The sequence below is a fragment of the Chiloscyllium plagiosum genome, unplaced genomic scaffold, assembly GCF_037043375.1.
Source record: "Chiloscyllium plagiosum isolate Xiang-an unplaced genomic scaffold, Cpla_swu_hap1 HiC_scaffold_18, whole genome shotgun sequence".
NCBI classification, from domain to species: domain Eukaryota; kingdom Metazoa; phylum Chordata; class Chondrichthyes; order Orectolobiformes; family Hemiscylliidae; genus Chiloscyllium; species Chiloscyllium plagiosum.
The window spans coordinates 24,161,868-24,187,815 of record NW_028270156.1 but is presented as its reverse complement, the minus strand read 5'-3'; the positions used below and the strand labels follow the sequence as shown (position 1 = coordinate 24,187,815).

General features: G+C 42.1%; 1 non-coding gene across 1 annotated transcript; it reads left to right on the top strand.

Annotated features, from left to right (window-relative positions):
* Positions 1-18,311: 18,311 nt before the first annotated feature.
* On the top strand, positions 18,312-18,416 carry LOC122558143 (U6 spliceosomal RNA). Its single transcript, XR_006314044.2, has one exon. It is a non-coding gene; the product is annotated as a U6 spliceosomal RNA (small nuclear RNA).
* Positions 18,417-25,948: the final 7,532 nt, after the last annotated feature.

Sequence of the window (25,948 nt, the reverse complement as noted above, 5' to 3'; positions counted from 1 at the left end):
TTTAGCTGACTTTTTGAAAGGTACTGCACTAAAAGAAGCCATTCAGCATAGCATGACTGCACGGGTTCTTCGAGAGAGAGCTTTTCGATTCATCTCCCTCTCTATGCTCTTTTCTTCATATCCCCACATATTTTATCTATACATACTTTTCCAAGTATCTATCCAATTTCTTTTGATAGTATTCTACCAGTGACTACTCTTCAAAAATACTTCATTGACTGTGTAGTGTTTCAGGGGCCACCCGTGATTGTGAAATGCTGCAAATAAACTCAGGTCAATTTTTTTTTAAAGTTACTAATGAATCTACTTCCACCACCTTTTCTGACTGTACAATTCAGATCCCAATCCACAGTCCAAAGTAAAATTCTCCTTAGCTCCATCCTGGACAATTTTTTGTCAATGAGGTTAATTGGTCACTGAGCATCCTTCCAGTGGAACCTGTTTACCAATGTGAATTGAGTGGACAGGAAGCCTTAGGTTTTAGCATCCCTGGGATCCTATCCCGGTATCCCAGGCTACTATCTCCCAGTTTGCTGCTTTAATTTTATCATCATCTGCAAAGATAAGCAGATACACTGGGGATATTTTGTAAAGCTTTTGGACGACTGCATTTATTGATGAATGTGATGGAGTAGCTGGAAGCTTCAATTCATGCTGAGTTCTTCTATTCCTGGATTCTCGGAGGTCACTGTGTTATACATTTTAAACATTGCATTTCAATTACACTGGTAATGAGTACCTTATTGGCATTATTTTTCAAAGTGTTCTGATTGGCGGCACAGATATTCAGCAGTCATAATGCACCTGACCACAGTGGAAAATCCCCTGGGTATAGCTCTGCTTTCCTGAAAATGTGATTGTTTTAAACAAAAGGAAAATGCATAATGGAACTTTTCTATCAAAATTACAGTCACGCTAATAGCACTCACTGTTATTTATACGTAAGTGGTACAAGCCACATCAGATGTGGAGCATTTGCATGGTTAAATGCGATGAATACAGAATTTCTCGTTGCTCTGTCCTGAGCTTTGCAAAAATAGCATTGGAATCTTTGCTGCACCTTTGATCGTTCACAATTTCAGCAACTTTACAGACAGCTTGGCAGTTCTGGAATCCCGATTAGCAGAGGGATGTAATAGCACTGGAGAGGTCACAAAGATGATTTTACCAGAATGTTGTCTGGGCTAGAGTATTTAATTTATGAAGGCAGATTGGTCAGACTGCGCTTGTTTTCCTTAGAACAGAAGGGATTGAGAGGGGATATGATTGCGACATAGATCAGGTGGATAAGGAGAAGTGTTTCTGTTTGATGGAGCGGACCAATGAAAATGGGCATAGATTTAAGTGAAGGGGCACAAAGTTTCAAAGAAATGTGAGGAAAATATTTTTTCATCCAGAGGGTGGTGGGAATCTGGAATTCACTTCCTATAAGGGTGGTCGAGGCAGAAACCTCCATAACATTGAAGAAGTATTGAGATGTGCACTTGCGAAGCCAAAAGCATAAAAGGCTATGTGCTTAGTTCTATGGAATATGAGATTTGAATATGTCAGGTGGTTGTTTTTGACTGGCACAGACACAATGCTCCTGAAGGCTTTTTCTGTGCTGTCGATCCCTTTGACTTTAGAAAGGTATTTGAGCAGAAGGGTGCAGGGACAAGCCTGGCTAATGGTGATACTGTTAGATGTTCTGCTACTGTACTGTGCTACTCTCATCAAATATACACTCCAAGTGCACTGAGAAAATTAATTCCACCATGTGAGAAAGTTTGAAAGAGGCTAACAGATTTCTTATGATGTAGAGGGTTATAAAAAAGTTATGTAAAGTCCTAGAATGCTTTTATGGAAACAAAGGACAGTGCAGAATATGTTACAAAAAGTAAATCCATTATTATTTTAAAAAGAACAATGTAAAGGTGCAAGGGGATATCGTAGAGGAATGGAGTACTGGACAAAGCACTTGCATCACAATCAGGGCCACATGTGCTAAAGTATCAGAGTTCCCAAACTTCCCAGGTTGCCTGTCCCTTTCCCCTTTCTTCAGTGAAGGCATACTGCAAGGCAATACTGGAGCTATAAGCATGGGTTTAGTTTTAGCTGGTGGTAAAGTTCCACCACATCTAGTTGCAGCATAGAAAGAAGCCATTCAGCCCAACTATGATGGCACTTATGTTCCACTCACATCTCTTCCCACTCCATCTCTTCTCATCTCTCTGCTATTTTACTCATCTCCTTCATGCAGTTTTAATTTCCCTTTAAAAGCAACACACTGTTCACCTCAATCATGCCTTATGGTAAGTTCCAAGCTCTTACCACTCTCTGGGTAAAGTAAGTTGTACTCAGTTCCTTACTGGATTTATTAAAGACACTTTCATATTAATGGCCTCTAGGTCTCGATGCACGTCTATGTCTAAATGTTATAATTTTTAAAAATGAACATTTATCTCCTCACAATCTCCTTGAGAAAGATTCTCCTGTTAGTTATAATGTCATAGTTTTAGTATCATCTTTGAAAATATTTTTGTACTTTTTGTAACATGGAGATCAGGATTGTGCACAGTACTCCAAGATGCTATATTTTGAGTTTTAATTTTAACATTCTCTGCTGTATACTTGTAGTCCCCTAGAAATGAATTCTTGTGCTTAAATTGCACAGTTGCAAAATATTTCTTCCATCCTGTAAAATTCTATGGTTCTATAATACCATGCCAGGTTTTCAAAACACTTTTTTTTCCCCTAATGTTGTTGTTCACGGTTCAAACCATTAATTTGTTGGGTTCAGTAGCCCATAGCTCAGAGATCCCATCTGGCTCTGCGTTGGAAAGGAAATAGGATCACCATCTGTCTGCCTTATTGTACAGCTGAATGCTCCAGAATTAAACCATAATCCCACATTTCAATAAATGTTCTTGTTAGATTTATGAAAAAAGTAGCACATGCAACAATCAAATTCGGTATTAACCCCTTTTGTCAAACCTGTTATAAAATAAAAGAAGTAAGTGCGTTTGCATTGTGCCTTTTAAAAACTCATGTCATCCCGAAGTACAGCACGGCCAGTGACATGTTTTTGAACTACAACCATTGCTCACCCCCTGCACATCCTTGACTTTAATCTCACCACCATTATCCAGCATTAGATTATCCAAATTTTGGTTTTTCCGTAAGGTCCCGAAGCTTGGCTAAACTGTGTTAGCGGGCATTCAGTTATCCGAGCATTCAGTTATCCGAACATTCAGTTATCTGAACAAAATACTCGTTCAGATAATTAAGGTTCCTCTATATACAGCTGCCTCAGGCCTAAAGTCTGTAATTCACCCTGAAACCCATCCTCCTCCCTCTCTCCTCCTTTAAGATATTTCATAAAACTTACCCTTCTGAGCAAGCCTTTGATCATTTGTCTGGTGTCTACTTAAATGGTTTTGTGTCAAATATTACTTCCTGATGAAGGGCTTTTGCCCAAAATGTCGATTTTCCTGCTCCTCGGATCCTGCCTGACCTGCTGTGCTTTCCCAGCAACACACTCTTGACTCTAATCTCCAGCATCTGCAGTCCTCACTTTCGCCTTTATAAAGGTATATCAAGTGCTTCAGGAAATTTTACTATGTTAATGGTACTATAAAAATATGCACTTCATGGTCCAAATCTTTCCCTGTGACCATACAAGGCTTCACTTACTCTATTTCAAGAAAAAACTTGAGTCCTGAAATAATCTTAAAATTTAAATGTTTATGCTACTGATCTTCCAACTTTCAGGTTGAGAGTACGAATCGAGTCAAAACAAGTTGTGAATTATCATTCAATATTGCTGTTTTCTGCAGTCCGATACAAAGCCAATTTATGTCCTTCAGTGAAGGGACTTCCCTCCCTCCACTAAGTCTGCTCTTAATGTCACTCCACTTAGACTTTGTACTGATTCAGAAATGTTCTGGAGAACTGTATCTCATTGTGAAGTGACCGGAATGGCCACCACTACCTGCCAAGGGCTACTATCGATGGGCATAGAGAAGCCAAACCCATTTCAGAAGTACTTAATTGGCTGTAAAACTCTTTGAAGTATCTTTAGATCATAAACGGGCCTTTTATCAATGCAAGTCTTTGATTTTCATTTTCTCTCGAAAGAGGGACTGGTCATTTCGCTATGTTAAAGGCACTTTATAAATGGAATTGTTTGTTTATTCATCAAGGTACTGACTTCTGATTAAAAGGAAAAATATTGGGTCTGGAAGAATAGAATGTTAAATCTGTAATATATTGGACTAGAAATTGTTTGCCACATTTAGGTGAAAGCAAAATATAGAAATTTGTACTGAAGGAGAGAAATGCTGATGATTTGAAAATTGTTGGATGTTTTCCTGTGACTTAACAACATTATAATGGGGAAAGAGTGGACTGTCCAGCACCTTGAGCATGCGTTACCATTCAATATAACCATTGGTAAGCTTTGCCTCAATTTTACTTGTCCTTCTATTCCCCAAATTCTTTTAAATTCTGAGACAGCAAAATCAACCTCTTTCGCATTTATATATATTCAATGATGGAGCATGCAAAACCCTTCAAAGATGAAAATTCCAAAGGATTACAATCTCGTAGGAAAACCAATTGTGCAAAGCAATCTCCCACAAACAGCAATATGATAATGACTGAATAATCCATTTTGTGACATCAGGGACAAGTACTACAAAGACATTGGGGTAACTCTCCATGCTTTGTAAAGTTAATGAGAAATTATTTTGATCAGTGAACATTAGTAATTTTGCTAGTTTTAAAATACACTCTAGTTTTTAAAGTCATCTGAGAACATGTTGTTTTGAAATTAAAATTTATTTGTGGAAAGTGAGCATAGGCAAGGCCACCATTCATTGCCCTACTCCAACTAAAAGAGCAGGGGATAAGGATATAAATTTCCTTTCCTAAAGGCATAACAAACCAGATGGAATTTTACATTCTGGATTATTGGTGCTGGAAAATCACAACAGTTCAGGCAGCATCCGAGGAGCAGTAAAATTGACGTTTCGGGCAAAAGCCCTTCATCAGGAATACAGGCAAAGTGCCTGAAGGGTGGAGAGATAAATGAGAGGAGGGTGGGGGTGGGGAGAAAGTAGCATAGAGTACAATAGGTGAGTGGGGGTGGGGATGAAGGTGATAAGTCAGGGAGGAGGGTGGGGGAAGATAGCAAAGAGTACAATGGGTGGATGGGGGTGGGATGAAGGTGATAGGTCAGAGAGGAGGGTGGAGTGGAGGTGGAAAAGAAGATAGGCAGGTAGTACAGGTCATGGGGACAGTGCTGAGCTGAAAGTTTGGAACTGGGGTGAGGTGGGGGAAGGGGAAATGAGGAAACTATTGAAGTCCACATTGATGTCCTGGGGTTGAAGTGTTCTGAGGCGGAAGATGAGGCATTCTTCCTCAGGCATCTGGTGGTGAGGGAGCGGCGGTGAAGGAGGCCCAGGACCTCCATGTCCTTGGCAGAATGGAAGGGGGAGTTGAAATGTTGGGCCACAGGGTGGTGTGGTTGATTGGTGCGGGTGTCTCAGAGATGTTCCCTAAAGCACTCTGCTAGGAGGTGTCCAGTCTCCCCAATGTAGACGAGACCGCATCGGGAACAACTGATACAATAAATGAAATTGGTGGATGTGCAGGTAAAACTTTGATGGATGTGGAAGGCTCCTTTAGGGCCTGGGTTGGAGGTGAGGGAGGAGGTGTGGGCGCAGGTTTTGCAATTCCTGCGGTGGCAGGGGAAGGTACCAGGATGGGAGGGTGGGTTGTAGGAGGGGCGTGGACCTGACCAGGTAGTCATGGAGGGAACGGTCTTTGCGGAAGGCGGAAAGGGGTGTGGAGGGAAATATATCCCTGGTGGTGGGGTCTGTTTGGACGTGGCGGAAATGTCGCAGATGATTTGGTTTATGCGAAGGTTGGTAGGGTGGAAGGTGAGCACCAGGGTGGTTCTGTCCTTGTTATGATTGGAGGGGTGGGGTCTGAGGGCGGAGGTGCGGGATGTGGACGAGATGCGTTGGAGGGCATCTTTAACCACGTGGGAAGGGAAATTGCGGTCTCTAAAAAAGGAGGCCATCTGGTATGTTCTGTGGTGGAACTGGTCCTCCTGGAAGCAGATACGGCGGAGGCGGAGGAATTGGGAATACCTCCCTCCCCTTCCTGGACCTCTCCATCTCCATTAATGACGATCGACTTGACACCGACAATTTTTACAAACCCACCAACTCCCGCAGCTACCTGGATTACACCTCTTCCCACCCTACCTCCTGCAAAAATACCACCCCGTATTCCCAATTCCTCCGCCTCCGCCGTATCTGCTTCCAGGAGGACCAGTTTCCTCATTTCCTCTTCCCTCACCTCACCCCAGTTCCAAACTTCCAGCTCAGCACTGTCCCCATGACCTGTCCTACCTGCCCATCTTCTTTTCCACCTATCCACTTCACCCTCCTCTCTGACCTATCACCTTCATCCCACCCCCATCCACCCATTGTACAATGTTTGTGAGAAGATTTGTAGCGCAGGTGCTCGTAGTTGTAGTTCTATTCGCCGAGTTGGGAATTTGTGTTGCAGACGTTTTGTCCCCTGTCTAGGTGACATCCTCAGTGCTTGGGAGCCTCCTGTGAAGCACTTCTGTGATGTTTCCTCCGGCATTTATACTGGTCATCACAGCATCTCCAGCATCACAGAAGCGCTTCACAGGAGGCTCCCAAGCACTGAGGATGTCACCTAAACAGGGGACAAAATGTCTGCAACACAAATTCCCAGCTCAGCGAACAGAACCACAACAACCCATTGTACTCTTTGCTACCTTCTCCCACCCTCCTCCCTGACCTATCACCTTCATCCCCACCCCCATTCACCTATTGTACTCTATGCTATTTTCTCCCCACCCTCCTCTCATTTATCTCTCCACCCTTCAGGCACTCTGCCTGTATTCCTGATGAAGGGCTTTTGCCCGAAACATCGATTTTACTGCTCCTCGGATGTTGCCTGAACTGCTGTGATTTTCCAGCACCACTAATCCAGAATCCGGTTTCCAGCATCTGCAGTCATTGCTTTTACCCAGATGGGATTTTACAACCAGTAGCTTCATTACTGAGATATTTCAGCTTTATTTCAATAACCAAAGTTTAAAGTCCCCAGCTGCCATAGTGATATTTGTATTTGGGTTTCATCCAGGACCATGGATTATCAGGGCAGAAGCATAACAACTACAACTGATGCCCTTGTAAGTAGAAACTGAAATATTATAGAATCCCTACAGTGTGGAAGCAGGCCATTTGGCCCATCAAGTCCAGACCAACCCTCCAAAGTGCATCACACCCAGGCTCACCTTGCCTACCCTGTCCCTATAACCCTGCATTTCCCATGGCTAATCCACCTAGTCTGCACATCTCTGGACTCAATGGGTATTTTAGCATGGCCAATCCAACTAACCTGCACGTCTGTGGAAGTAAACCATAGCACCCAAAGGAAACCAATGCAGACATGGGGAGAATTGCAAACACCACTCGGACAGTCACCACAGGGTGGAATCGAACTTGGGTCTCTGACGCTTTGAGGCAGCAGTGCTAAATATAGTCTCTAAATACTGGGCTGACATCTGCCTGGATAGCTACACTCACATTTCATTGGCTCAGTGGCTGTATTCCCAGCTCAGAGTCAGACGGGATTGAGTGTTTCTCTAGACAGTGAGAGAGCAGATTGACTTCTGACACTTAGGTGTGGGTTCACCATTATAAATGGTCATCTTTTATTGTGGTTCAGCTGGAAAAGGTACCAAAACTTTTTTTTTAAAGTACAAGGAATGTATTTAGTTACTCTTTCTCTTTATTGTGTGGCTTGATGTAAACTGGAATCCTCTCTGGGTCAGACTGCTGTGCAGTGCAGTCTGGGGCAGAGTTCCCTGATGCCCCTGCCTCTGTGCAGCAGTCAATGCCACAGCCCTTTCACAGTTTAACTTGCAATCAAACAGCTTTTTAGTCCTGATTGCCACAATCTGACATGAATCAATTGCAGATGAATGAAGACTATCCACTGATGACCTGACAATTCTTTCAATCACATTTGTGGATTTTACTTGCATAAAAATGAGGAATACACATAAAGAAAATTGAAGAAAATCAGATCTCGCATACAAGCCGATTTTACACCTGCCGATTTGCATTAAGTGATTTGCGAGAGTCACTTTCCAATAGTTTTGTAATAATTTGAATATCTTTGAAGCTGCATTGAAATGAATCACAGCTGTCTGTAAATGGAATTAATTCTACAGCTGGTTTAGGAGAGAGGTGAATTAGAAATGGCTATCAGCCTGTGTGAAAATCCACAATATTATTTGTTCTCTAGAAATCCTAACCTCACAGGCCACTAAAGCAATGATAAACATGTAATGAAAGCTAAAATTGCTGGAGAGTGCTCAGCAGCATCTGTGGAGACAGAAACAGCAGTAATATTTCAGGTCAATGACCATTTATTATATGTAATTAAGTCCAGAGCCAAATCTGACTTGATTCACAGTATGTTGAGTGTGTTTAAAACTTGATTAACTGTTGATAGGTTTTCATTGCTGTTTTTCTAAGACAGTAAGATCAACACGTACATGATAGGAACAGGAGTGGGCCATAAGGCCCCTCAGCCTAATCTGCCTCAACTCCACATTTCCAACTATCCGTTTATCCCTTGATTTCATGGAAAGCCTCTCTGATGTTATGAAAATAGCTCTGGAAGCATGAATCCAGAAATTCTGCCCCTGAGCACAGGACCTAATATTTTCACCTGGCTGCAGTATAGGGGATTGAGGATGGGTTGCATCTGCAGCTCATACAGGCAGCTGCCCATCTTAAAGCACAGCTGACCCAGTCAGAAATGATTTTAGCTGGTGCAATGTTATGGAACTTATGTTCATTGGAATAAGACAGAAAAAAAACTGCAGATGATGGAAATCTGAAACAATAACAGAAATTGTTGAAGAAACTCAGCAGGTTTGGCAGCATCTGTTGAGATAAGAGTATTTTGGTCCTGTGACCCCTCTTTAGAACTGCTCAATGGACCTGGTAGGAGAAGGTCTCAAGCTGCTAGAGTCCTTCAAGAAGCTGGCCACCCCTTTGAAGAGATAAGACACTCTTTTGGATAGGGTCAAGGGACACCATCAGGGTGAGGCCAGATACCCTTTGGGAAAGGTAAGATGCCTTTTAGAAGTAGTAAGTTAAAAGTAGACGTAAATGTAAGTAATAAGTGCTTTAAGCCCTGGGAACTGTCAAACTCATTGGAACATCCAAAAGTGCTTTCAACAGGAGCTGTCAAACTTTGAAGAGATTTAAAACTGTTGAACTTTTAATCTTAGAAAGAACTGACTGGAATGTATAAAGTATCAGTACTGGCTATTTCACTTTACCCTGTTGAAATAATGCTGATGGTTATAATTACATGATTAGTGCTACATGGTTGATGTCACAACCTTTGAGAGAAACCCTACTGTGATAATCAATTTACAGTTTGATTGACAGCTTCAAATTGTTATAGCACACTTTGGTCTACAAATTTGAATGCTTCTTTTTATAGTGGATTAAAGGATATTAAAAGTTGTGCTTATTTTTAAATGAGTATTCTTTTTGTATGAAATAGTGAATTCATCATAGACACTTATGAACATTATTTAAACTCAGTATGGTCCTGAGGTCTGTCCATGGTGAATACAGGGTGAATTATCATGGTAGGTGTAAAGGAATAGTTTTGTGGATGGGGGAGACAGGAGTTGGCATGAGTTGACACTAAGCTGGCATAGGGGCGTGCTGTGGAATATAAATTATGAGGGGTAATGAAGAGAATCGTACTTTGACAAGAAGAGGGTGAGAGGCCATTGGTTTGGGTGGAGTTGTATAGATTGGCATTTAAGGGATGAGGGTTTGTGTTATTTGTTGAGAGGCAAAGGTTGGCATTGAAGTTATGGGTCCCTTGTAGTTGTTGGAATAGTTTGACACACATTTTGGAGCAAGGAATTATCCTGACTTTGTGCTCTCAATCAAATACTAAAATTTCAGGCCTTGGTGTCCAATTGAAAACTGGTGTCTTACACCATGTTCTATTCATCCATCAGAGACCTCGTTCCTCCTTGTTTCCCCATAACCCTGCAAGACCTCTGTGCATCTCCAGTTCTCCCTCCATGATCCCTGGCTCACCCCGAGAAGCTGCCAAGAGATTGGAATTCCCTGGTTAAACTTATTACCTTCACTTTGTTCTTCTTTATGATGCTCCTTATTATTTGACCAAGCTTTTGTCTCCTCTTCTAATGTCTCTTTACGAGGCTTGCTATCAAATTTTGTGATAACCCTCATGTGAAATGCCTTTGGACCTTTTCATTCTGTTAAAGACACTATTTAAATGCAAATTGTTGTTATGAGATAAAAAAATCATTTGATGTGTTTTAAACTTAAAAACCACGAATGTTAATGACGTTTTGGAGACCAGTATGCTGTACTGCGTGAATTAGAATGCATGATGGAACATGTGTTTAATACTTACTCAAAAGTTCTCTTGTTTGTACAATGGTAGCAGGACCTTGCAATCAGCAATAGTGTACTGAGAACATCATGATTACATAGCACAGAACAACGCTATTCAATCTAATTGCTCTTTGCCAGTGTTTATTTTCTACACAAGTCACCTCATACCTTAATTCATTAATGGACACCACAAAGACCCTATCTTCTCAATCTTTTCCCTCATTTGAGGAATGTAGACCCTCAGGGTAAATGTACCACTTGTCACCTCTCTGTGTTTAATAAGAGAACAAAAGACTGTCCCTGGGACTATGGTGACTTTTATTTCATTTGTACTCTAACTGAAGTTCCTTCTTTCTCTTCCTCCCTTCTACATTTATCGTCTTCCCCTTAAATACAACCATTCCAAGCATTAGCAAGTTTCACATTCTAACCACAGTCTAGAGAAAGACGTTTCTCCTACATTTCCTATGGATAACCTGGATTTAAGACCTCCCTCACAAGCAGAACTACATTCTCTGCGTCTAGCCAATCAACATCTTCAGAATATTTTTAGGTTAAGGAAATAATGTTTTCCCTTCCAAATTCTTATCCAGATCCTTTTGAAGGTTACTATAAAATCTGCTTCCACTGTGCTTTCAGGCAATGAATTCCAGATCACAATATCAATATGCTTGTAGTCGTTCAAATCACCAATGTTTCGTTATTACATTATTTGAGAACAATTAGAACATGGGACAGTATAGAACAAGAACAGGCCCTTCTGCCCAATGTGCCTGTGCCGACCATGATGCGTGATACAATTACTTGTAAATTAAATATATAATTATGTATAGTTTTTATTTGATAAATGAACATGAATTGCTTTGCAATAGATCATAGTTTACATTTAGGAGAAAGTGAGGACTGCAGATGCTGGAAGTCAGAGTCGAGAGTGTGGTGCTGGAAAAGCACAGCAGGTCAGGCAGCATCCGAGGAGCAGGAGAATCGCTATTAAAGGCAAGAGGCTTCATCAGGAATGATCCCTGATGAAGGGCTCTTGCCCAAAATGTCAATTCTCCTGCTCCTCGGATGCTGCCTGACCTGCTGTGCTTTTCCAGCATCACACCCACAATTTACATTAGATTAATCAGCATGAAAAATGTTGTTGTGTGAGAACATGACATGGATATTCTGACCCATCCCTACATCTCCTAGTCTAATAAGTGCCAGAAATAAAGACAAGAAATAAAGGAAAGATAGAAAAGGAAACTATTGCTTCCTGACTGGCACAGGGGCAATGGGCAGAATGGTCTGTTCACTTGGATTATTCTAAGAATCATTCTACAATCTTGATATTCCAATAGATAGCCCCTGCACCTTCTAAAAGATTAACATTGTTTAAGTCCTATTCTTTGTGCTCCATGCTGTTTGCAATCTGAACCAACGATGAGGAATATTAAATGTCATATGATCGCTAAAGAGAGACAAATGGCTGGGCTGCTCGCTGAAGGGTTTGTTGTTAGATTGCAGGCTATCTGATAATGGAAATGATCTTTACCAATCCAGAGAGCCTCATCTCCTGGCTGTCCAAACAGGGCTTTTAAGGCAAGCATACCATCCATCATCTTCCAACCGATGGTCAGAGAATCACAATGCAGACTGCAGCTCCATGTTCCCTGTGTAACAGTTATCCTCTGTGTAGATTGTAAGTCCACCTCCTTAGCCTGTTCCTGTAGGCAGAATAGAGAATCTTAAGAAGGGATTTATGTAACTGGGATTTTGGGGATGAGGGGCTTCAGTTATATAGGGAGATTGACAAAGGGGAGGCTGTGAAGAAAGCTTGGGTTAAGGAGCGATTTAATAGAGATGTTTAATATTTTGAGAAGTGTCGTTGGAGTAAGTAAGGTGAATCTGCTTCCAGGGCAATAAAGTCAATAGTCAAAGGGTGTGGATTAATGGTAATTGTCAAAAAAACAGAGGAGTGGCAGGGACTTATTTTGAGCCACAAACAATTAAGATTTGAAATGTATTGGTTGAAAGGTGATGAAAGCAGGTTTAGTTGTTATTTTCAAAAGAGAATTGGATAAATGCTTGATAAATACTTGAAAAGGAAAATAATTGCATGGTTTCAGCATAATGAGGCCAATTGGTTAGATTGTTTGGAAAACACAAAGTTGAGATGTAACAGTGCCCACATTGGTCCGGAATATATTTTCTACTGCAAATCAGCTCATAGAAATTCAGATGGAATAAATTGTCAGAATAGCTTAAATAAATTTAATATATTATCAAAATTTAGAGGGATAGAAACAAATAGACTGTGAAATTGTGAATGCTGTTGCTGGTGAATTTTTGCAGTATGGCAGTCTGGACTCAGCTAAACTGTGGGAGGCAATTTCATTGTTCCTGTTCTGGTTGAGAACTCAGTCACATACCAAAATATTATAACTGAGATAAAATGGAAAACTGACTTCTGAAAGAATCCTTTTGTTCTAAGCTGGCAGCTTAATATTTAAGTATAACACCTTTCTTCAGAACTGATATCAATTGAAAGAACTGTCACTTTATGACAAGGAATAGGAGCTACAGCCCCTTCAGCTGCTCCCCCAATCAATGCTGATCTCAACACTCTGTCACCTATTCGCTATGGTCCTCGATTCCCTTAATGACTAAAAATCTATCTACTTCAGTTATTAATAATCAATGATTGCCCATCCACTAACCATCTCTTTAGGGAAGGGAATTCCAAAGATTCACTAATCTCAGTGACAGATCTTCTTCACACCTCTATCTTAAGTGGCAATCTCTTATGTTGAAACCATGACCCCTAATTCTCAATTCTCCAAAAAAAGCTCTTAGTTTCAACCAAGCCAATGGAATCATCTCATTTTTCAAAATGAAGGGCTTTTGCCCGAAACGTCAACTCCCCTGCTCCTCGGATGCTGCCTGCCCTGCTATGCTTTTCCATCACCACACCCTCAACTGTAATCTCCAGCATCTGCAGTCCTCACTTTCTCCTCATTTTTTAAAATTTCTGACACCATAAGCCTATTCTACTTAATCTTTCTTCAAAGAAGAATCCTCTTATCGTAGGAATTAGCCACAGGAAGCACTACAGCACCTTCCACATTGTAAAATGTCTCATTGAGCCTCATGAGACAATGATCAAATGATATCTGATTCCATGCTGTACAGGACAGGTGACAGGAAACTTGGTGAAAGAAGGCCATCTTAAAGAAGGAGTGAAAAATAGAAAGGCAGAGGGAATGAACAAGCAAATTCCAGTGCCTAAGACTTAGCCGGCTGCCAGATGACCACCCGCAGTACAACAATAAAATCAGGGATGCCCAAGATCCTGGATTTGGATACATGCTGAAATTGGAGACCCTTGTAGAGCTGAAGCGGGGAGAGACATGGAGAAATTTGAAAACAAGGAAGAGAATTTTAAAGTGGAGGTATTGCTTGACCAGGAGCTAGTGTAGGTCATGAGCACAGAGATGAGAGTGGAATGTGATTTGGTGCGATTGTGACACAGGCATCAGAGGTTTGGGTAAATTACATGGTTTCTTGCGTCAAACACCACTGTCAATGCAATATGGTCTCAGTGCTTCCTTATGTTAGCTCACATAACATATACCACAAACACTGGGGGTTCTTGCTGACACAGGTGTCTTGAAGCGTTTTAACAACACTATTTACATTATTACATTTCAGAAATTACTGAGCCCATCCATTGTTGGTGATTTTCTACCTATGATTAGATCAATCAGAATAGAACCAGATGAGAGCAGTTCTATTCAGCTGGATGACAGTGTGAGGCATGGAAGCACCAGAATGTGTAAAACCAAGACAAGTGGAGAAGGAGGGATAAAGTGTGCCATTTTTCAGTGATATAGGTTGTAATTTGTGACTTTGGTCATGGCTGTTTTGGTACCGTGTACAGTTTGACACAATTAATTCCACCCCCATTTTTTCTCCGCAGTCCTGCAGATTTCTCCCTTTCAAGTTTCTCTTCAAAATTTACTGTTGAATCTGCCATCTATCACACTTCTGGTACGTCATTCAGGTCATAACAACTCACTGTGCAATAAATCATTTCTTGTCGTTTCCCTTATGGGTTTTTTGCCAGTTATCTTAAATCTGACTTCTGCTGGTGGAAGCTGTTTCTCCCCATTGACTTAGGTCAGAACCTCCTTAGCATGTTGGGCACCTTTTAAAAAAGAATGATTTTTGGAAAAGCCCAGGGGATCAAACAGCATCAATGAGGAGGAATAGTACATGCATATACATGGTGCTGCCCTTTGTCATGGTTAGTGTGATGGTACTGAATTAGTAAATCCTACCACCCAAAACCATGAAGTCTGACAATTCATGGACTGTTGTGCTTCAGAGAAAGGAATCTGCCACATATTCTGGCCAACAGGGTGGTTCTAGCCCATATCCACATGATTAATTCAAGGCTTTCCAAAGTGGTATAGAACACTTGCCAATTGTCCAAGAAGTTATGCTATTGTTTAACCACATCATGAGGGCAAATACAGAAGTTCAAACTTGGAAATGTGACTCTATTTTTCCTTTCACGACGCCAGGTTATAATCCAACAGACTTATTTGGAAGCACTAGCTTTCGGAGCGCTGCTCTTTCATCAGGTGGTTGTGGAATATAAGATCATAAGACACAGAATTTATAGAATTTTGCTATACAACAGTGAACCAATCGGGTTTTTAGATGGCAATCCAACAGCTTTTTTTTGTTAGTCCATAAAGTGTGATGTAACTGAAATTATATATTGAAAAAGACCTGGATTGTTTAAGTCTCTCACCTTTTAACCTTTTGCTATACTTTTACTAAACGTTTGCTATAAATTCTGTGTCTTTGTACACCCCAGACCTACACCGGCATCTCCAAATCATGTCTATTTTTCTTGGTTTATTTCCTACTAGAATTAAGGTGATTGAGACATATCCCCTTCTCAGTTACGTGCATAGACTGCCCAGTCATAAGAGACAAGAAATAGATTTACTTGAGATTTTTGTGTGATGTAACTGTCCTCCACTCACTGTATTTTGCTGGAGAAATTATCTTGCTTTTCGTAGAAGACGTTGTTTCTGGATGCTGCAGTTCATGGAGATTCTTTACAAATAGACACCCTAAATGAACTTTGATTGCTTTGCTGTGTTCTGAGTAATCATCAGGAACCTAAAGCATTAACATTGAGCCAGATATTTCGATCAGCTTCAAAGGCCCTGATTGTATTACAATGTATCCACTTAACCTTCTATGTGGTGTAAAGATTCCCATTGCAAACCTGTTCAGGAATCCACACAGCTAGCAGCAAGGAAAATCTTCATAAAGACTATGCACTCTTTTGCAGCAGTCAGTGTGTCCTGTTCTCCACATTGTCAGCTTCTGTGAAAGGGTAGCATTTGGTTAAGGAGCTAGTCTGCTAGCTGGGTAGGGTGTTATTGTGCCCGTTAACTAGGATGCCAGGTGGGCAGGGTGCCATATAAGTGAGAGTGTGCTTAGGTTTGGTGGGATGGTCTTGGGCCTGGCTATGAGGGGGTGTTGTCTGAGAAATTGTCAGGCCAGTGGATTGGGAAAGCACTGCATCTTCTCATTTACCTTTCCTCAGTCACTGTCAAAATGCCTTTAGGACTTTTAGTTTCTGGAATATGGCACAATTGTTGTTCAGAACAGGGGTGTGTCTTTGGTCTGCAGTGCTGCTCCAATGCTGAGTGGATGTTTCCCAGGTTATCTCCAATGGATGTATTTGGAACAGGCCAGACTCAGGATCTATGGGCGGCACGGTGGCACAGTGGTTAGCACTGCTGCCTCGCAGCGCCAGAGACCCGGGTTCAATTCCCGACTCAGGCGACTGACTGTGTGGAGTTTGCAAGTTCTCCCCGTGTCTGCGTGGGTTTCCTCTGGGGGCTCCGGTTTCCTTCCACAGTCACAAAGATGTGCAAGTCAGGTGAATTGGCCATGCTAAATTGCCCGTAGTGTTAGGTAAAGGGGTGAATGTAGGGGTATGGGTGGGTTACGCTTCGGCGGGTCGGTGTGGACTTGTTGGGCCGAAGGGCCTGTTTCCACACTGTAAGTAATCTAATCTAATCTAATCTAATCTAAAAATCAGTCACACATGTGAGTAATCTTAAAGAAAATTGCTATCAGTCAAATCTGTTCAGACTGTAATTGGTATCTGTTCAGACTATGAGGAGAAAGTGAGGTCTGCAGATGCTGGAGATCAGAGCTGAAAATGTGTTGCTGGAAAAGCGCAGCAGGTCAGGCAGCATCCAGGGAACAGGAGAATCGACGTTTCGGGCATAAGCCTGAAGAAGGGCTTATGCCCGAAACGTCGATTCTCCTGTTCCCTGGATGCTGCCTGACCTGCTGCGCTTTTCCAGCAACACATTTTCAGATCTGTTCAGACTATAACTTGTGTTAACACTCATATGCCATATTACCAAGCAGTGACACAGAAGCTGCCTTCAGCTTCCCTAAACCCTCCCCACCCTTTCTGCTTCAAGAAGATTCTGCAATGGCTTTTTGACTTAGCATTTCATCACCGCTCCAAAGATATAGCTCAGTGTCAGCTTCTGCTCTTTGAAAGCCTCTGGGCGTTTCATAGTTATCAAGGTGCTATATAAATTCAAGATATTCTGAAAGATTTTACAGATAACACTTGGTCCATTTGATGTCCTGGCTAGGTTTGAATACCCGAGTGGATCAGCAAGGACTTTTCCAGTATATTTTGCCACATAATTCTCTGTTTCTACCACTTCACTCCATTGCAGGAGATTACATAAATGCAGGGAGACTTGAAGCAGGAAGGGGAGTTGAGGCAGAAGGGGAGCGGGGATGGTGGGTGAGCAGAGACCAGTATTTAATCATGAGGCTCCAGCCAGTATGAGGACTGGGGCCACCTTGATGAATCAGCTGGTCACTTCTATGTCAGTGAGTTCATATTTTCATGTGTGCAATGTATATACCTCTTCTGAAAAAGTGTCATACCGGACATGAAATGTTAACTCAGTTTCTCTCTCCACAGACCTGCTGAGGGTATTCCACCACTCTGTGTTTGTTTCAAAATCGCTCGTGTACCTGCCTCACTACAAAGCTGTCGTGAGCATCAGTGCAGCATCGAGAGGAGAGTGAGACACTCATTCCCGGTCTTACTTTAGCAGCTGGACTGGAAAGAGAGGCCACGGCCTAGTGGTATTTCGTTGGACTGGTAATCCCAAAACCCAGGTAATGATCTGGGAACCTGGGTTTGAATCCTGCCACGGCAATTGGTGGAATTTGAATTAAAATGAAAAACATCTGGAATTAAGAGTCTGATGACTGTGAATCCATTACCAATTGTTGATGCCGAGGACACTGATGTCCTGATCTGGCCTACATGTGACTCCAGACCCACAGCAATGTGGTTGACTCTGAACTCTCCTCTGGGCAATTAGAGATGGGCAATAAATGCTGGTCTAGCCGACGACATTCACATCCCATGAATGAATCGGAAAAAAGAAGAACAAACAGCCTTGAGTGTGAACTGCTGGAGGTGGCTTCGTGTAGAGTCAATGGTAAAGTAGTTCAGATTTGATGTGCTGCTTGGAGTGGACTGTAGCTAATGAATGTTCCCTCCCTTGTTTTTGATGCTCAAGCATCTTCAACATTCGCATTCTGTCGACACCGTTAGCTTTAAAATTAATGGTGCAACCACTTCACACCAATTGTCCTAATTAAATGTTGAACTAAGGGACAAATTGAATTTCCCAATATAGGTGTTTTAAAAAAACTGGAGAAGCAAAGCGAAAATGCAAGTTAACCAGTAGAGAGAATGGGTAACTCTTCGGCAGCAGATATACTAAAATTGGAACGATACAGAGAAGATTAGCATGGCCCCTGCGCAAGGATGACAAGCAAATTCGTGAAGCATTCCATTTTTTTTTATACACCAATCAACCCCACTGCCCTGTGGCCCAACATTTCAACTCCCCCTCACACTCTGCCGAGGACATGCAGGTCCTGGGCCTCCTCCACTACCGCTCCCTCACCACCCGACGCCTGGAGGAAGAACGCCTCATCTTCCACCTCGGAACACTTCAACCCCATGGCATCAGTGTGGATTTCACCAGTTTCCTCATTTCCCCTTCCCCCACCTCACCCCAGCTCCAGCCTTCCAGCTCAGCGCCACCCTCATGACCTGTCCTACCTGCCTATCTTCCTTTCCACCTATCCACTCCACCCTCCTCTCTGACGTATCACCTTCATCCCCATCCCCATTCACCCATTGTACTCTTTGCTACCTTCCCCCACCCTCCTCTCTGACCTATCACCTCCATCCCCACCCCCATTCACCTATTGTACTCTATGCTACTTTCTCCCCACCCCACCCCCCTCTCATTTATCTCTACACCCTGCAGACACCCTGCCTCTATTCCTGATGAAGGGCTTTTGCCCGAAACATCGATTTTCTTGCTCCTCGGATGCTGCCTGACTTGTTGTGCTTTTCCAGCACCACTCTAATCTAGACTCTGGTTTCCAGCATCTGCAGTCATTGCTTTTACCCAATAGAGAGAATGACTGAGTCCATGTTAAGCTAAAATGAGGACAACTGAAGCCTCCCCAACATGCTTTAAGTTACCAGCAATGCGATGAGAAGGGTCAGTTGTATGAAATTGAATGACTTTGTCATAACAATTTTCCCCAAAGAATTGCCCTAGTGGTAATATATTGCCTTTTCTAAATACATTCAGGGAATGTGTGCATCACTGTCTGCTTATTGTCCATCCCAAGTAGTCCTTGGCAAGGTGGTGGTGAGCTGTCTTCTTGAAATGTTGCTGTCTATTTGCTGCAGTAGCACCTACAGTATTGTTAGAGAGGGAGTTTTGACACAACAACAGAGGAGGAACGGTAACATTTGAGAACTTATTTCATTAGAGTCATAGAATCATAGAGGCTTTTCAACATGGAAGTAGACCATTCGGTCTAATTCATCCATGCCGACTAGCTGTCCCAACCTAATCTAGTCCCATTTGCCAGCACTTGGCCCATATCCCTCTAAACCCTTCCTCATCATATACCCATCCTTTTAAATGTTGTAATTGTATCAGCCTCCACCACTTCCTCTGGCAGCTCGTTCCATACATACGCCATCCTTTGCCTCTTCAGTCCCTTTTAAATCTTTCCCCTCTCACTCTAAACCTATTTTGAGTGGTTCAGAAGGGAACTTGCAGGTGGTGATTTCTGCATGTATCTGCTGTCCTTTTCTGTTTGTGGTTGTGGGATTTGCGAGGTGCTGTCTAAGAAGCCTGAGAGGATTTCTGAAGTGCTTCATGTAGATGGTGCACACTGTTGTAACTGCATATCGATGGTGGAGGGAGTGGAAGCTTGAGGGTGTAGTGCCAATCAAATGAGCTGCTTTGTCCTGGATGATATCAATCTAAAGTTTTGTTGGTGCTACACTCACCGAGGTAAGTAGGGAGTATCCCATTCTCCTCAGGAGGTTGGTTAGGTCAGATGACTGGACAATCTGAACACTTATTAAATTTTTATTGGCACAGTGGTTAGCACTGCTGCCTCACAGCGCCAGAGACCCGGGTTCAATTCCCGCCTCAGGCAACTGTCTGTGTGGACTTTGCACATTCTCCTCGTGTCTGCGTGGGTTTCCTCCAGGTGCTCCAGTTTCCTCCCACAGTCCAAAAATGTGCAGGTTAGGTGAATTGGCCATGCTAAATTGCCCGTAGTGTTAGGTGAGGGGGTAAATGTAGGGGAATGGGTCTGGGTGGGTTGTTCTTCAGAGGGTTGGTGTCGACTTGTTGGGCTGAAGGGCCTGTTTCCACACTGTAGGTAATCTAATCGAGAACATGTGCGATGCTGCATTTTGGAAAGGCAAATCAGGGCAGGAGTTATACACTTAATGGTAAAGTCCTGAGAGTGTTGCTGAACAAAGAGACCTTGGGGTGCAGGAACATGGTAGTAGAATCACAAGTGGACAGGATAGTGAAGAAGGCAATTGGTGTGCTTGCTTTTATTGGTCAGTGCTTTGAGTATAGGAGTTGAGACGTCATGTTGCGGCTGTACAGGACAATGGTTAGGCCACTTTTGGAACACTGTATACAATTCTCTTCTCCCTGCTTTAGAAAGGGATGTTGGGAAACTTGAAAAAGTTCAGAAAAGATTTACAAAGATGTTGCCGAGATTGGACAGTGTAAGCTATAGAGAGAGGCTGAATAGGTTGGGGTTGTTTTCCCTCAAGTGTCAGAGGCTGAGGGGTGACCTTATAGAACTTAATAAAATCATGAGGGGCACAGATAGGGTGAATAGCCAAGATATTTTTCCCAGGGTAGCAGAGTCCAAAAATAGAGGGAATAGGTTTAGAGTGAGAGGGGAAAGATTTAAAAGGGACTGAAGGGGTAAAGGATGGTGTGTGTATGGAATGAGCTTCCAGAGGAAGTGGTGGAGGCTGGTACAATTACAACATTTAAAAGGCATCTGGATGGGCATATGAATAGGAAGGGTTTAGAGGGATATGCGCCAAGTGCTGGCAAGTGGGACTAGATTAGGTTGGGATATCTGGTCGGCATGGATGAGTTGGACTGAATGGTCTACTGCCATGCTGTAAAGCTTCTATGATTCTATGACTCTAATGAAATAAGTTCTCAAATCAGGACATTATTAAACAAAGCTTCTCTATGCCAATGAACTACTTTTGCACAATTCATTTACAAATAGTGCTCAGCCATTTGTAAGTGTTTAGTGACTTTTTGTCAACACTCCTCATTTCTACTTGATTTATGCAAGCTCATAGTCCATAGAGTAGAAATACTGTACATGAAAACATGCACTTAGCAGGAATTTGTGATTTGGACAATTAATGAATTGTCCATAAAATGTTGTAAACTATTTTTTATCTGCCTTCTAAATTAAAAGGCATTAATTCATTAACATGTGACAATTGTCTTAAATCAGCAAAGCACTTACATTTCGACTTTATCTCTGTAATCTTACTAACTCATAAATCTTGCTGCTGCTCCAATTTGCAGTAAAACATGATGGTAATAAAAAAAATTGTTTTTAAAGCAACTAATGATTCATAAAACCATGAATCCAGTACATTTGTAACACCTTTTACCAGTCACAAATAATATGACATCAATGATGTGCTAAGCATTTACCTATGATGAAAAGTCACGCTGAATTGAGGTTAAAAGCACAGGAAATAAAATGTCACATTCAGATCCTCAAATTGATTGATACATTTATTTAACCTATGTCTTTAGGTAACACATTTAAAGTAATACATTCGTTATGTATATATTAATTCAGAAACTGGATGCAGGAAAACTTCCACTGCTGCGGAAAATGCTAGAATATCCATCCACAAACTATTGGCTGCATGAAGAGATACTTTATTGCTGCTCAGATTCTAGGTGATTCATCATGTCAGAACAATGTACTTCTGTAAGTGACTGGGATTGATTTTGTATTATCTAGCTATCCACCACTCATTGCCTTGTACTCCTGAAGAAGGACTTATGCCCGAAACGTCGATTCTCCTGTTCCTTTGATGCTGCCTGACCTGCTGCGCTTTTCCAGCAACATATTTTTAAGCTGCAGAAGTCTCCCCTACCGTTATCGAAGACTTTGCTATAGTCTCAGCCATAAGTTTTATTTATTGTCTATAGATATACTTTTTCAATACACTGTTTTCTGAATAAATAAACTAAATTTACTGGAGAGCACAGTTATAAAACGATATTTGGTACACAGTTTAAATAGACTCTGTTTGTTCAGTAAATAGACTCTGCTATGAAATAGACTAGACTTACAAGTCCTCTATGTGTAAGACGTTTTTCTATTAAACAATTTAGTGTTCAGACTTGAGGAACAAACAGTTTAGGACAAAGCTTTCTGGAATAAATTTCATTGATTTAAAAATCAGCAAGGGATTACATGATTGTATTGTCACATGGTAATTTCAAGCTCCATGCAAATATGCAAATATCTACCCTTTTGCTTTAAACTCGAAACCACAAGCTAAAATCTCATGCATATGAGCGTTAGAAAGTGGTCAGTTCAACTGTGACTTGACATAGCATCTTGACTTGTAACTGACAAAATTTCTGCAATGAGTGCTCTTTTACAACATATGTTCCTTTTTTTTTCCAAAATAGGATATTATACTGACAGAACTTCTTGTTCTATGAAAAATCTTATTAAATAAAATGCTCAATGAGGTATCAAGTTCTTTGTTTAAACCATGGAGTTAAAGCTATCCATCATGTTCAGTTCCTGATCAATATGACTGGTGGATGGGAGTGGTTTCCTAATGTTACTTTATCAAACTTTGAGATAAGATCCCCCAAGAAACATAGTCTGGAGATGTTCTTGCATTAATAGGCCTTTTTCTGAGTCACTTGATGATACCAAATTTGAAAATTGTTGGAAAGAGAGACACGTTGCTGAAGCTTTTCATCTTGTACTCATCAGGACAAACAGAGAATGCCAGATATCCAATGATTACAACAATGTATATCACAGGAAGAAGTCCTTATTGTTTGATCAGTCAAAAACAGAGATTGCTGAAAGATGCAGCAAGTCTGGCAGCATCTGTGGAGAAAAGTCAGAATTAACATTTGGAGTCCAGTGACCCTTCTTCAGAACTGACAGTAGTTAGGAAAGGGTTGGTAATTATGAAGAAGATGGGGCGGGGTTGGGGGGGTAGCATGGGTGGAGGACAGTAGAAGATGGATGGAGATCCTCCATCTTTGTCGCATCTGTTCTGATTATGCCAACTTTGAGAAGGGGGCTTCTGAAATGTTCACCTTCTTCCTCAAGGGAAGATTCCCCAACAGCATAGTTGACAGGGCCTTCAGCCGGATCCAACCTATTCCTGCATTTCAGCCCTCACTCCTCCTGCGACAGTGATAGGGCCCCCCTAGTCCTGACTTAGCATCCCAACAGCACCCAGATCATGAGCCACCACTTCAGCCACCTCCTGTAGGATGCCATCACCATACATGTATTCCCCTGCCCTCCCTTGTCAGTTTTCTGCAGTTCTGTCCACAAAAAAGTTACCTGCCTCTTCAACACACCATCATGTTTCCCAGCCAACATGCTCTGCCTTGCACTTGCTGCGGTGCAACAGCGAAGCTCAGTGCAAGCTGGAAGGACAACGGCTCATTTTCCTCTTGGGGACCCTGAACTTGGAAATATCGAGTTCAACAATTTCAGGGCTTGAAGCACCTTCTCCCACAGAATCATAGAACCACAGTACGGTTAGAGGCCATTTGACCCATTGAGTCTGCACCAACCCTCAGAAGAGCATCAGACCCACCGTGTCCTTACTCTAATCCCACACACCAAGCCTTGTCATCACATGAGCTGCTACCACACACAACCCATTGTCAGCTATTAATAGTCCCGATTAGCAACTGTTCATTTCCCAGACTAACTTTTACCCAGTCTTTTGCCTGTCCAACTGTTTTTCTCCATCTTTGGGCTCTAGCACCACCTATCGCTCTCACTACCCCGTACTTCCAAACATCTTCTGCAGAGATACCAATCTGTTCCTAGCTACCATCCATTCTGAAGAAGGGTCACTGGACCTGAAATATTAACTCTGATATCTTTCCACAGATGTTGCTAGGCCTGCTGAGGTTTTCCAACAATTTTGTTTTTGCTTCTAATTTCCAACATCTGTAGTTCTTTTGGTTTCTTTTGTTTGGTCAACTCTGATTATCAGAGGTGTTACTATGGAGAAAGCAACAGGAATAAAACCCAGGGTAATGAAGACAAATATATATTTTGGAAAATCATCTCTGAGTCTCTTAGCTGATTAAAGCTAATCTAGGAGATCACATGGACCATATAAAAATACTTGTGCTCTTTATGATGCAATCTCTGACTCAGTCAAAACCTATGGTTTATTTTTATTTAGAGCATAGAGAATAGAACATTACAGCGCAGTACAGGCCCTTCAGACCTTGATGATGCACCGATCTATGAAAATAATCTGATGCCCATCTAACCTACACCATTCCAATATTATCCATATGTATGTTCTATTCCCATTTAAATGCCCTTAACGTCAGCGTGTCTACTACTGTTGCAGATGGCCATTCCATGCCCTACTACTCTCTGAGTGAAGAAAGTCCCCTTGATATCTGTCCTAAATCTGTCACTCCTCAATTTAAAGCTATGTCCCCTCATGTTAGCCTTCACCATCTGAGAATAAAGGCTCTCACTGTCTACCCTATCTAACCCTCTGAATATCTTATACATTTCAATTTAAGTCACCTCTCAACCTTCTTCTCTCCAATGAAAATAACCTCCGTTCCTTCAGCCTTTCCTCATAAGACCTTCCTTTCATACCAGGCAACATCCTCGTAAATCTCCTCTGAACCTTTCCAAAGCTTCCACATCCTTCCTGTAACGCGGTGACCAGAGCCGCTTGCAATACTCCAGGTACAGCCTTGCCAGTGTCTTGTACAGCTGAAGCTGACCTCGTGGCTCCGAAACTCAATCCCCTACCAATAAACGCCAACACAACATATGCCTTCTTAACAACTCTATCAAGCTGGGTTGCAACTTTTAGGGATTTATGTATCAGGACACCGAGATCTCTCAGTTCATCTACACTGCCAAGAATTTTACCATTAGCCCAGTACTCTGCATTCCTGTTATTTCTTCTGAAGTGAACAACCCCACACTTTTCCGCATTAAACTCCATTTGCCACTTCTCAGCCCAGCTCTGCATCTTACTTATGTCCCTCTGTAACCCACAACATCCTTCAGCACTATCCACAACTCTGCCTACTTTAGTGTCATCTGCAAATTTACTAACCCATCCTTCTACGCCCACATCCAGATCATTTATAAAAATGACAAATAGCAGTGGCCCCAAAACAGATCCTTGCGGCACACCACTGGTAACTGAGCTCCAGGGTGAACCTTTCCTATCAACCACAACCCTCTGTCTTCTTTCAGCTAGCCAATTTCTGATCCAAACCACTAAATCACCTTAAATCCCGAAACGTCATATTTTGTGCAATAACCTAATGTGTGGAACCTTATCAAATGCCTGCTGAAGTCTATATATGCCACATTAACCACTTTACCTTCATCCACCTGTTTTGTCACCTTCTCAAAGAACTCAGTAAGGTTAGAGAGGCACGACCGACCCTTTAGTGGGTGGCATGGTGGCACAGTGGTTAGCACTCTGCCTTACAGCGCCAGAGATACGGGTTCAATTCCCGCCTCAGGCGACTGACTGTGTGGAATTTGCACGTTCTCCCCGTGTCTGCGTGGGTTTCCTCCAGGTGCTCCGGTTTCCTCCCACAGTCCAAAGATGTGCAGGTCAGGTGAATTGGCCATGCTAAATTGCCCGTAGTGTTAGGTAAGGGGTACATGTAGGAGTATGAGTGGGTTGTGCTTCAGTGGGGCGGTGTGAACTTGTTGGGCCGAAGGGCCTGTTT